General features: G+C 48.8%; 1 protein-coding gene and 1 long non-coding RNA gene across 2 annotated transcripts in view; both read left to right on the top strand.

Moving 5' to 3' along the window:
• The window catches only part of LOC146788598 (tenascin-X-like), a 694,637-nt gene that overhangs the window by 372,845 nt on the left and 307,548 nt on the right, over nucleotides 1–14,244 (top strand). The gene's annotated exons all lie outside the window — the stretch shown is intronic.
• The window catches only part of LOC146788599 (uncharacterized), a 117,407-nt gene that overhangs the window by 89,318 nt on the left and 13,845 nt on the right, over nucleotides 1–14,244 (top strand). The window lies entirely within an intron of this gene.

The following is a 14,244-nucleotide window of genomic DNA, read 5'->3' as shown; positions in this document are numbered from 1 at the left end:
CCAATCCTTGGCATTAGAAAAAACATCAAAAAGCATAGACGAACTGCACAGGCACATAGAGAACGCACTGGGGAAATTAATTGAGAGAGTGGTAACCCTGGTGGGAAACATAATGGGCAAACTTTGTACAAAAAACCAGGGCAATCTAATATATGTCCAGGAAAATACTTTTTTAAGTGGGCCGACAAGCACAACCAATATAGCTATCCCTACCCTAGCGACCAGGAGCATTATCTTGAGACCCCCCATTCTTGGATATAACGCTGACACGAGTGATCAAAACGTCATCACTGAGACAAATAAGTTGGTGGGGGAGGAGAATAGATATGGAAATAGACTAGGGCATAATGGTAGGGATTTGAGGCTAATTCAGGAGCCCCAAACACATACTTGCCTTGATCTGCCACCGGAAGCTACACCATATGTGGTACTCCTGGCTAATGCCCCAGTACTAAGGTCACCTGAACTAGAAACATGGATAGAACACCGCAATAAGTCTCTCCATTGGCTGGGAAGGCATACTGGCCTCACGGATGAGTTATTCAAGCATTTTAAAATGGCAAGACGGGTTGCGTGGGTGGGCAAAGAAAGAAAAGACCTACGGGGTGATTGTGTGGTCCTGACGTTTAGTGATCCGAGACTAGTGCATGCAATACTAAACAGGCTAGGAAATGCTTCTCTTATCAATAACGCAATCAATGTACTGCCTCTAGGAGCTTTTTACCCACCACTCCCAGGCCTATATAGGATAAATGGGAAATATCCCGTTTTGGGCCCTGATGTTAGAAAACCCATAGGGGATCCCCATAAGGGATACCTAGGAGGCGAGAATATCCCACTCTATAATCGTTTAGAACCATTAACGGGAATGGAAGAATTAGACTGACCCATTGCAATGGTAGAGAGGGAGGAGAACCAAGGGAAAAAGGGTACAACTCTGAAAAGGGGGAGACACGCAGTAAAGAAGGGACTTGAAACTAAATGCACGAATGCATTGGAGCAATCGTCGCCCAAAAACACAAGCTATGTGGGGGAGGATGGAAGCATAGTAACTGCAAAATGTCCACGCAAAAATGGTCAATTCGAACATTCCATAATAGACACACAAGGGATAAACGAAGGTGAAGTGACTGGCCGAAAACCTAGAAAATCCTGCAAAATATTAACTTGGAATATCGTTGGTTTAGAGCCCAAAGTAAAAGATCCTCAGTGGCTAACTTATATTAATGACTATGCCATAGTTGGTCTCCAGGAAGCATGGGCAATAGAGGAGATGCACATAATCGGCTTTCAAACATTTAACACCGCAGCGTGCACTAGTAAACAGGGCCGTAATAAAGGAGGCCTATGTATTTACGTCTCCAACTCGGCAGGGGTCTCTCACGTGAAAATTAGAGAGGTTAGTGACTACTATCAGATCCTGACTATGAATTTATGTGGGCAAAGGGATGCAGTCTTGATAAATTTATATAATAACTTTCCTAAAGCCCAGCAAACAAATGTCTTATCTAATTTAGGTATATCCTTAAAAAATCTTGAAGGAAAATTGAAGGGAGACATGTTTACTATCTGGCTGGGTGATTTCAAATGCTCGTTGTGCCAATTCAGCGAAGAAGGTATCTGTGGGTTGGGTAATGAAAATGAAGATACATCTTCTCACTTCTTACATACACCTTTGGGAGATCTGTTGAATGGCATAGTTTTCCAATTTGACCTTGGTTACGCGAATTAACTATGTTTGACTCCCACTCCGTTTCAATCAACCTATAATGGAAGGGGATGTAATTCTACCATTGATTTTGTCCTAATATCCAATAGATACTCCCGTAATGCATTTTCTTGCAAGACTTCTGACATCTTAATGAATGATCATTACCCTATTTACCTAGATCTCGTACTAAGAGGGCCGGAGAAAAAACCTGACAGGAACTTGCAATATAATAGCGATATTTATCTTGCCAGTATAAACGGGTATACGTTAAACTGGGCAAAAGTGGATCCCGGGTCATTCCTCCTAGGCCTGATTAATAATAGCAGAGAGGAAATAGCAATAGGCCTCTCACAGGACAGGGAGGATAAAGATATATTTAACACCTTCCTTAAGATCTCAGCTGAGGCCAGGAAGCTATTAACAAGACAAAAACGACATGGTCAGCAGTCCTCCCAGGGCTGGTTTGATAAAGAATGCACGAAGGCCCATACTCACTTAAAAAAGGCTCTGCATAATGTACCGAGGTGCAGGGATAAAATAAGGCAGGCAAGATCTTTGTACCAGTTGGCGCAAAAAAAACGTAGGGCAACATTAAAAAGGGAAGCGTGGGATGCCCTACACAAGGTTTGCATAAACAAAGATAACACTGGCTTTTTGAGAGCGGTTAATGCCCCTTTTTTTAATAACAGAGAGAAAGATATTATAGACATGGCTATTAGTGGCGATATGTGGGTAGACTTTTTCACAGGGCTCGATAGGGATGAGACTATAGATGGAAATGTGATAGAAACAGTTGCACTGAGAGAAGATGATAATATTGATTGTGGACCGTTCCCCTTAAAGACAATCGATGATAGTGCCTCAAGGAAAGCGCCAGGGCCGGATGGCATCCCGGTGGATGCCTACAAATCCAATATAGGGTTATGGGCGCCTCTTTTAACTAATGTATTAATTAGTTGTACCCGTTACGGGTTAATCCCTACCTGGGCAGATGCCGTCGTGAACAGGGAACAGAAATGAACCTAAGTATTATCGTCCGATATTATTATTGGATGCCTTTATGAAAATAGCGGGAAGGGTCATCTTAAATACGCTTGAGACCTGGGTCCAAGAGACAGGGGTTTTATCAGTCTTTCAATATGGTTTTCGACCAGTTCTAGGCACCATCGAACAGGGACTTAATTTGTCTCTGATAATTGATAAATATACAAAAGCTAAGAAGGCCAAACTTTTCCTCACCTTTGTGGACTTAAGCTCTGCTTTTGATTGCGTCAAACACATCATGCTGTGGGACACTCTTCAAGATCTAGAGCTGGATCCTCCCTTGTTGCTGTTCATAAAGGAATTATACAGGGGGGCAGGTGCCAGGGTACGGTATGGGAAACAGGGCGAATGCTCAAGCAGGTTCCCCATAAAAAGAGGGGTACGGCAGGGGTGCATTCTTGCCTCCTTGCTTTTCTCCCTCTATATAAACAGTTTGGGGCAGTACTTGAGCGAGCTCCATCATGATTATCCAACTATTAAGGGTACCCCTGTTCCTATTTTATTATACGCAGACGACGCTGTTATAATGTCTCGGACACAGCAGGGCCTGCAAAGGTCAGTCTCAAATTTTGTCGCCTACATGTCAAAGCGGGATTTAAAGGTAAATATCACTAAGACATTTACTATGAGTTGTGGGACAAAATTGAGAAAGACATGTTACATTTTTATTGATAACAAAAAAATTGCAAGCACGGATACATTTTCATATTTAGGTATAACCATTGACAGGAAGGGTTCTTGGATAGCAGCCATGAACAGTAGAAAGCTGACCCCGTCAAGAGCCATAGGAGCTGTTAGTAACTTCGCTAAGAAATTAGGCGGAAGACCTGTCCCAGAGCTGCTGGCCATCTATGAATCTAAATGCACCTCAACAGGCACATATGGGGCAGGCATATGGGGTATCGAATACTCGGACCAAATACAACGCTGTGAAAACATTTTTTTTGCGTTATCTATTGGCGGTTCCTAGCTCGACCGCCACCTATTGTTGTCTCAGGGAACTTGGTCTTGCATATATTTCTTTTTTTTTTTTTTTTTTTTTATTGGCATTTGTTATATTTTACAATCAAACATCAACCAGAACATTGCGGTCACAGCACAACAGCATCCTTCATCCAAGTTTCCTGTTCGTTTCCTAATCAGAGGTCTTCTATACCCAACACCCTTCCCCTTGCATACTAGTCGTTCGTGGGTTCTGTTGAAACAGTTTGCAGATATTGGGTTAGGTATACCCAGTAGTCCCTGGGTGTTGATCCAGCAGGGAGTTCTTCCTCGTAAGTTCTGAGGGTATCTCTACAGTACGTTAAGTCCGTAAGCCAGTCTTTCGGTTTTGGGATTCGCCTCCCATTCCAGCATAGCGAGACCCTTCTTTTGGCCATTAGCAACGCAATCACACAGAATCTGCGCTTTAGTGCCCGTAAGTCAGGCAGCAGTCCCAGCAAGCAGGTTTTGGCTTCGCAGCGCACCTCACCACCCACCATGACCCCCAGTAATTTCGTCACCTGCTCCCAGTAGTCTCCTACTGCCGCGCAGGACCATGCCAGATGCATGAAATCTGCCCCTTCAGCTCCACAGCGTTCGCATCTAGAATCCCTACGCAGCCCATATCGCTGTAGCCTAGCCGGTGTGTAGTACGTCTGGTGTAGGTATTTGAAATGTAGTATGCGGAGGTTACCATTGGGCATCAGCATTCCCGTCAGGGTGCATGCCGTTGTCCACTCCTCCTCCGTTAACTGCGTGTCTAGGCAGCTGTTCCACTTGTCCATGGAAGCGTGTGTGTTCCCTGCTATGTCCCCCTGCATTTTTATATATAGTGTTGATACCAGGTGCTTTTTTTCAGGTGTGGTTATCAGCCATTGCAACGCGGTCAGTTCCTGCGGTTCCAACGGGTACGTTGGATACAGATGTTTCACAGCTTTCTGCAGCCTATGATAGTAAAAACGAAATAATGTAGACATGTTACTAATGTATGTTAGATGTTCAATTGTTTTAAAGGTCCCATCCTCGTACAAGTCCCCTACAGTGTCGATGCCCACTTGGCGCAGTAAGTCCAATCCCACCCTTTCTTGCGTTACCGAGATGGCCGGATGCCATTGAAGCCTGAGCGCCGGGGCATACAGCGGCAGTTTATTGGCCAGTCTGCCCATGGTATGCCATGCTTTGTTCGTGGCGTCAACGGTATTTATGTCTCGCGTGTGCAAAGGGGGCCTACGGTGAGTAATGATCGCCTCAAGTGGAATTGGCATTGCATCTCCCTCCTCAATCGCAGTGTGGGTGAGAAATGGGATCCTGTGGTACCAATAATGTGCGTATTGTGCCTGCGCACAGAGATAGTAGAGATAGAGGTCTGGGACCCCGAACCCTCCTTGACTGTACGGTAATGTGAGCGTCCGCATCTCCACCCTGGCCGTCTTTCCCGCCCAGACAAGCCTGAGGACCATCGAAGCAATCCTGCGGAACACCTCCTTTGGGGGGTGTATAGGGATGTTAGCGAACAGGTAGAGTAACTTCGGCAGTACTACCATCTTGACCACAGCGATACGATCAGCCAGCGATAGAGGCAATTGAATCCATCTCCCCACCTTCTCCTCTAGCATGTCAATCACCGTCCCGTAATTAGCCCTGATCACAATTTCCGGATCCCTGTGGAACCACACACCCAGATATTTTATCGGTTCCGTTTTCCACTCCAAAGGGTAATCTATGGGGTGCGGGTGTGTGGTGTCGGTCAAGGGAATAATCAGTGATTTGGCCCAGTTTATAGTGACACCAGATTGACGCGCGAATTTTATGTTTTCCCTCAATAACGGATTCAGATTGGTCTGTGGGTCTCTCACGTATAGCAGCATATCATCTGCATACAACGATATGTGCAATGGCCGTTGCGGAAACTGAAGGGCCGAATAGTGATGTCCCTGTCTTATCTTGCAGGCAAGGGGCTCCAGTGCTATTGCGAACAAGAGAGGGGATAGCGGGCATCCCTGCCTCGTCCCCCTCCGGATATCAATGGTGTCTGAGATGTAGTTATTCACCCGAATCCTCGCCACAGGCGCATCATATAATAGGTGGATCCACTGGAGAAACATGAGCGGGAAGCCCATCCTCCGCAGTACCTTAGTCATATATGTCCACTCTAGAGAGTCAAAGGCTTTGGCTGCGTCTAGAAAGACCGCCGCAGCCTTCGTCTCTGGCGTTAAATAGTGTGAAAGCGCAAACAGCGTTCTTGTATTGTGCGCAGTGGAGCGCTCGGGTATGAATCCAGACTGGTCAGGCAAGATCAATCTGGGCATCAGCGGGTTTAGCCGAGCAGCCAGCAGTTTGTCCAGTATCTTGTTGTCCACGTTTATGAGGGACAGCGGTCTATATGAGTCGCAAAGCTCCGGATCTTTCTGTGGCTTGGGGAGTGCTAATAGTAATGCTTCACGTAAGGTTGGCGGCAGGTGTTGTTGCTCATGGGCATTACCATACATTTCCACCAGGCGGGGGGCCAGCTGGTCAACAAACGCCTTATAAAATTCGCACGTAAAGCCATCTGGGCCCGGAGCCTTACCATTTGGTAGCGACTTAATTATTTCTGTGACCTCCTCCACTGTGATGGGTTGGGATAGGTATTCACGATGTGCGTCCGATAGCCACGCTATCGCCACATCTTCAAGGTACTCCCCAATTTCAGCCTCAGTGGCCGTAGGCCTGGAGGCATACAGCTCTCCGTATGCAGCCATAAATTCCCCTAGTATTTCTCGCTCACCATACTTCCGCTCTCCTAGCCGTCCACGGATCACCTGTATGTTCTGCGGTGCGCGTCCCTCACAAATGTTAGCCGCCAATCGCCTACCTGGCCTGCCGCCCTCCCCATAGGCCCTCGCCACCTGTCGTTTCATGGTGTATTTAATTTCATCATCCGCAAGCCTCTGAAATTCGGATAGAGCTATCCGAATGTCCCCCAGTATCCGAGCATTTTGAGTGCCCTCGTATACCCGTTCTAGTACTCGGAGCTTGTCTTCTTTGGCTCCGATTTGCTTTTGAATATCTTTAAGGATGCCCGCATTGGTGCTGATGCAAACGCCACGTATAGTTGCCTTGCAGGCCTCCCAGAGCACTCCCGGGTCGGTCGCAGTGGGCGCATTATTGTCAAAATATTCCTGTATCGCCTGCCCAATGGTATCAGCGTATAGGGGGTCTATGAGTGCCTTAGCATTAAATCTCCAGCTGAATGGAGGTGGTGTGTAGTTTGGGAGCTCCAATGTGAGGAGCACCGGGCTGTGGTCGGATAGTGTTCTGGGTAGGTGACGAACTTCCCTCGTCCACAATGCAACTTCCCCCGACACCAGCCAGTAGTCTATACGGGACCAGCTACCTCGCGACGTAGTCACATGGGTAGCAGCCAGCTCAGCCGGGTGTCTACTCCTCCAAATATCAGTGAGTGCCCTATCTATCATTATGTCCTGGAGGACATGGAGTGCGCGCCTATGTGGTTCTGTTGTCGTCCCAGATCGGTCAATGTCATCGCAGAGCGCAAGATTAAAGTCTCCACCCCACACCACGTGTGGAGCCTGCAGTTCGCGCAGTTTGCTCCACAGTGACTGGTAGAATTGCGGATCGTCCACATTAGGCCCATAGACATTCACCACAGCCAGCCTCTGGCCCCGCAGGAGACCAGTTAGAATAACAAACCGCCCCACATCATCCTTCTCGACCCTCTCAATTGTATATTTAAGTCCTTTTCTTATCAGCACCATCACCCCCCGCGCATATGAGGAGTAAGAGGAATAGTGTATTGATTCGGCCCATCTGCGGCCCACAGTTATTCGGCGCGACGGTGCGCAGTGGGTTTCCTGTATGAGTGCAATGTCTACGCGCTGTCTGTCTAGATATGCCAGCGTGTGCCTAATTTTTTTGGGGTTACCAAGCCCCCGAACATTCCACGTTAATAATCGGATATATCCCTCCCTCAATCTGGTATCAGCCATTTCCCCGTATCAGCATGCATGCCCCAGGCACCCCCACTTCCAGTGAGCGCGTCCCTATAGCTTTCGTAGCGGATAATGACCATCTTGTTTCTCAGCAAACGTACTTGGATTTCAGCAATGCGTCTCATGTACAGTGACCAACATTTCAACTTCCCAACCATACCCCCCTTCCCCCCACCCACTTCAGCACCCCAACCATGCCAAAGACATACCCCATAACTAAGTTTAAACATTAGGGTAACTGGATTCGGGGATCTCCCTTTGTTTGGGGGGACCGCCTAGAACACACTACTCCATCCAACTCAATGGATGTGGACGGGGACAAATCATTGTTCAGAACCCATTGGGCCCCATATCCATGTAAGCATCTGAGTGACTCTCCCCAGGGCCCAACGCAGCCGCATCAGTGTTCATATCGTCCCATTTACGGTTTTACTGTCCTGCCAGCAGACGAGCTCCCTCCAGTCATTTGTTTGTCCCTCCTCCCGCACCTTACCTATGTATCTATGATCTAGGTCTGGGAGGCAGGGTTTGTTGCTCTCGCTGCTCTTCTGGGGGGACCGTCCTCAATCCCAGAGAACCCCCATGCCCTCCCAGCATGGGACGGCTGCTTCCCACGCTACGCGGGCCCTGTCTGGCAATGGCGTCCCACCACCGATGGCCCGCAGGCAATAGTCAGCTCTGTAGCACCATGACGGACATAGCGGCACTGTTACCGGACATCATCCCCTCACATTCCCCGGTATGTGTGTGCGCAGTAGGTGCAGTCTCCGTCTGTGCCATGCCAGAAGTCGCCTTACCGGCCATACCGCTCTCCGCAGCCCATTCCGGCAGGGCCGCAGGATCAGCACACGGTGTAGAGTCGCTTAGTCTTTCCTCTGGTATTTCTTTGCACAAGTTATTAGTCAATGTCCGCATTTTGTTCAACTCTCCGCCTCTCCTTTCGCTTAGCACCGATTTTTTTGGTGAGTTCCTGCGCCTCTCGGGGCGAATGGCACAGCGTCGCACGTCCATCGTGTGTTATTCGAAGCCGGGCAGGATATAGCATGGCGTAATCGACCCCCATCTCACGAAGTTTCTTTTTTACCGGATTGAACTCCTTCCGCGCTTGTTGAACTGCGAGTGTAAAGTCCGGATAGAACGCCAGGGTGTTTCCTTGGTGCGTGATCTGTTGCTTTTCACGCGCTATTCGGAGGACAGCATCGCGGTCCCTGTAATTGAGGACTCTGGCGACTATAGGCCGCGGAGGCGCCCCGGGCTTCGGTCTCGGGGCCAGTGTCCTGTGGGCCCGCTCAATGAGGAACATTGGGGATAGGTGCTCCGCGCCCACAATTTCCTTAATTAACTCCTCAACATATGTCTCCATCCGTCCAGTGTTGGTAGACTCCGGAACCCCCGTGATTCTCACGTTATTGCGTCTTGAGCGCGCCTCCAAATCCTCTGCCTTGTTTTTTAGCACCTCCATCAGTCTCTCAGCCTCCGTATATTTCTGAGTTGTGGTTTGCGAAGCGTCCTCCAGCGCCCCAATTTGATTCTCTGCCTCCGTCAGGCGCTCCCCGTGCGCGTCCAGTTTCGCCGCCATGTTATCAACACGCAGCGTGATAGTGTCTAGTTTGCCATGTACATCCTGTAGGCTCTGCTGGATGGCCCTCAGCGCCTCCGCCATGCCCCGTGGTGTCGAGTCCTCAGCACCCGGTACTTCGTCTGGTGACATTACAGCGCCTTTGGTCTGGCGCTTAGTTTCAAATGGAAGCTTTGTCTGTGTCTTCTCTGGTTTCCCCATTTTGTCCGCTTGCGCCCCTGGGCCCCGGGGGTCCCGCCGACACAGCCACCGACCGGCACCTTCTCCCCCCCAGGTGGGATTGGGGGGTGTCGTAGTATTATGGCAGTTTCTCAGGCTCTCACCTCTGCATGCCAATCTGGGCTCCAGTGCCGTCCGTCAGTGCCCCATGACCGCCATGCGGCCCAGCTCTCACCGTAGCGCCGGCAGGCCTGCGTAGTCGGCACCCTCCACGGCGCGTACCATGTAATGCTCGCAGTGGCAGCGTCACGCCAGCCGCCTATGTATCTCGCCAGTGTCCGGACTTTTCATTGCCCTGCAGCCAGCTTGTTGTACACGTCCACTTCGGCCCTCCGCAGCGTCCCTCCGACCTCGCGGTCGGCGCCGCAGCCCAGCGCTATTTGCCTCCAGCCGCGCAGCTTCACCGCGGCCCAACCCTCACCTCTTCAGCGGTCAGGCCGGCGGACAGCATGCAGCTCCTCCCAGGGCAGCGCCCGTCCGCAGCGTTGTCTTGTCTGGGCGCGGCTTCCGCAGCGCTCTCCTGTCGTTGTCCGTGTTCTCCGGTCCACCGCGGCGTGTCAGCAAAGGATATCCGAGGGCCATTCAGTGTTCGCATCACTCACAAGCATCGGTCTTCAGTGGCTGGGCCTCCACCTGCAAGGTCGCGTCTTCGCGTCGTCGGGCGCCGCCATCTTGGGAGCCGTTAGCTTCTCGCGCCGCGGATCACTTGGGTCCTTGTTTTCAAGGCTCGCAGGGCATCTGAGTTGTTCTCGTGCTCCCCTTCCGTGGAGGGCAGCCTCCGATCAGTGCAGCGACATTTTCTGGCTTCGGAGCGCCCCCGGTCATGCTTTTTTCGGCATTTGCGTTCCCCGTCCGGCGGAGCTGTCTCAAGAGGCAGCCATTCCGCTGTGCGCCCTCTAGCGCCCCCCGGTCTTGCATATATTTCTGACACTATAAAGATCACCCCTCTCCTTCTATGGCACAAGGTATGGGTATCGATAGAGATGTGTTTCAATAGGGATGTAATTATGGATTGTCTCAAGCTGGACAGGGTGGCAAATCTGCCTTGGATTAGTTACATAAAAGGCATGACACATGATATAGGCCACCCTGAATATTTTCATAATCCCAGGAGCTTGGAATCTGTTTCCAGAAAATACCTCAAGACACACTGTTTTAATTACCTAGAGAACAGACGTTGGCTCGTCGAGAGAGAAAAGAAAACGGACATGGCAAATCATTTGATGTCCACTTGCATAGGTCTACAACCCTACTTAACAGTGGTACAGAGCAGTTTTTCTCGCATGCTTCTGGCCCGTTTTCGTAGTGGGTCTTTCTTTAGGATGGTTACATTTCCTGATTTAATGATTGGTCTAAACACCATCTTATATGGAGAAGTGCGGCTCAATGATTAGAGTGGCAGACCCTGATGCAGAGATCTAGCCCGGGACCAGGGTTCAATTCCCTGCCTCGGTGGGTCTTGGGCTCAAAATATTCCACGGACCTGATAATTCTCGCCTCGGTGCCTATTCCAATCATGGAGTGCAACTCTGGGCAATAGCTTGCTTAATCTCCACAATGGCCCCCATAACGCAAAGGATGCCTGGCCTCCACCTTGGGGGTGCCCAGGAGTGGACGCCTCACAGGGAGAGCCAGGATGGGTTCCACAGCGGTATTCGTACAAGTGCCTTGAGACCCTTGTGGGTGAGTAGTGCGCTATACAAGTATCACATTTACATTTATGCCCATGTGATGATATTTCTAGATTGACCACAATGCACTGCACTTTATTTTGTAAATATTATGTCGCACCGAGGAATATCTTTTTGTTGCCCATTCTTAGAAGATGGAATTTAAAAAAATGTAGAACAGCCTTTTTAAGATTACAAATGCTAGAAAATGAATTCATTATCGCGGCTACCTCTTCTTTCTAAAAGGCTGTCATAAGGTTTCGGAACACTATGTGAAGAAATTGTGAATAATTGGTGTCCCTGCACTCCTCTGTGTCTATATAAGGATTATATTATGAATCTCTGTTTTTATATTGATTGTGTTTGAACTTGGAGAATTGTATCTTTTTAAACAGTGTTCTTTTTATCATCGTGCTTTTATGATTTTATGATATAGAATCGAACAAAGCTATTTGATTTGATTTGATTTAATTCTGTTTCACCATAGTATTTTCCTTAATTATGCCTCACTTGTTCTCTCACTTTGTCTTTTTACACATCTGATAATATAGATTTATCCACACTGTATTTATGCCAGGATTGTGTATACCTAATGTGGGATTATCTTGATGGTGGGTGCCAGGATCGTAGCATGCAATGTTGTGGTTAGACATACCAGTGGCCTTTATTTCATATCTCTCCTCATTTCCCTCCTTTCAGCGTTCTCAACTATCATATTGCAGCACATGAGTGCAGTTCAGTCTCAGAAATTCCCAAGTGATGTTAACTTGGCATTTCACCCTCCGGCTGGAGGCATGATCGACAAGCACGTTTATTTTGAGCTCATCTTTCTGGTAGTTATCTGATTTCAGACACACTTTTTTCCACGTCTTTTTAATTTGGCACTCACTTAGCACATCCCTATGCTGCGAACACTATGCTTCACCTTCCCAATTTCACTTCCCGTCCCTCCTTATAAGATCTTAATATTTGCACACATTTGGCACTAGCAACACTTGTTTTTAAACTATGTATGGCATCCCTGCCGGCCGGATAAGTGCATTCTGACACTTTCTGTAATAAGATTACAATCACCTGTCGACACGGCCGGTATCTCTCTTGCCTGCGGCTCCCCGTCTCATGTTCAAGCTAACTTAGAGCCCATGCTCCGACTTCAATCACATGTGACCGCTAGCCTCCAACATACACAAGTATCCAAACCGGGGCCCCGATGTAACACATACGGCTACCCTCATTTCGTCACCCTGGCCTTCAATCCATTCCTAAGCAGCTCGCTAGCTCCAGGGCGCGGATATATCACCATCAATATGAGGCAATGCCAATAGGAGAGTCTTTTCTCTGTGTCTCCATACTGTCATTCTAACTTGACTTGCGGCTAGCAGTAAAGGAGCTGCTCGTGACATGCCGGTTTTAGTGCGGTAAAATGCCTACTCATGATGTAAAACAATATAGTAAAAATACTACTGCCTATATGCACTCCTGTATATATATCACTCATTCACTACTAGCGCACTATGTGATCAAGGCCACATGTCTGGTGGCCGAAACGCATCATTTGGACCTTGATGTGTGAATGAAACACATTTATATCTTTGCCTTTGGAGTCTGTGCCCTGGTGTTGCACTGCAGTGGTCTGGATGCTTTGATATTTTCATTTGGATATATATATATATATATATATGACCAAAACCTCCTCCTCACGGACAGAGTAGAGGCCACACAGGGGTAAACCAGGGAAAACGCTTTATTGCGGCGAATGCATTTCAGCCAGTCGGCCTTCTTCAGCGCCATAAACAATGCTCAGGAGGTCTAAATGCACCACTTAGTAAGAGTCCCGCTTCGTTGTCATTGGTCAATGCCAGCACCATCCCCCAAACATGTGTATCTGCTCACCCAATTGCAGTTCACGTACTTCTTCTGAACTGCCAGTCCCAGAATGCAGTATGGTTCCAGGTAGGTAGTGCAGGGGGGTATTATAAAAACAAATAGTAGCGCTTTGTGCAGGACAGTCCGTAGTGCTTTTACAACCAATGTCCTGTTGTGTTGTGCAAGAAGCGCTTCCATGGGTCCCCAAACCACGTCAGCCACTGAGTCCAGAAATCCATCCGACGGGGGCAGCGATGTCAGCGCATCCCGCCCAGCGTGAAATGAAATCACCTCACGACTGCCCCATCTCAAACTGGAACTCGTAGGTGGGCCCAAACTATTCAAAACCTTGAAAGTCGCCACAGCTGCCGAAACAGAAGCCAGTAACGTATAGGCCAACTTGTAACGTAGGAGACTCCAGAACGCGTCTCTGGCTGACGCGTGAAACATCTCCAAAACCTCCTCCTCATGGACAGAGTAGAGGCCACACAGGGGTAAACCAGGGAAAATGCTTTATTGCGGCGAATGCATTTCGGCCAGTCGGCCTTCTTCAGTGCCATAAACAATGCTCAGGAGGTCTAAATGCACCACATAGTAAGAGTCCCGCTTCGTTGTCATTGGTCAATGCCAGCACCACCCCCAAACATGTGTATCTGCTCACCCAATTGCAGTTCACATACTTCTTCTGAACTGCAAGTCCCAGAATGCAGTATGGTTCCAGGTAGGTAGTGCAGGGGGGTATTATAAAAACAAATAGTAGCGCTTTGTGCAGGACAGTCTGTAGTGCTTTTACAACCAATGTCCTGTTGTGTTGTGCAAGAAGCGCTTCCATGGGTCCCCAAACCACGTCAGCCACTGAGTCCAGAAATCCATCCGACGGGGGCAGCGATGTCAGCGCATCCCGCCCAGCGTGAAATGAAATCACCTCACGACCGCCCCATCTCAAACTGGAACTCGTAGGTGGGCCCAAACTATTCAAAACCTTGAAAGTCGCCACAGCTGCCGAAACAGAAGCCAGTAACGTATAGGCCAACTTGTAACGTAGGAGCCTCCAGAACGCGTCTCTGGCTGACGCGTGAAACATCTCCAAAACCTCCTCCTCATGGACAGAGTAGAGGCCACACAGGGGTAAACCAGGGAAAATGCTTTATTGCGGCGAATGCATTTCGGCCAGTCGGCCTT

This window comes from Triturus cristatus, chromosome 11, assembly GCF_964204655.1.
Source record: "Triturus cristatus chromosome 11, aTriCri1.1, whole genome shotgun sequence".
Classification (NCBI taxonomy): Eukaryota; Metazoa; Chordata; class Amphibia; order Caudata; family Salamandridae; genus Triturus; species Triturus cristatus.
The sequence above is the reverse complement of the archived record's forward strand: the minus strand, read 5'-3'. Positions and strand labels throughout refer to the sequence as shown.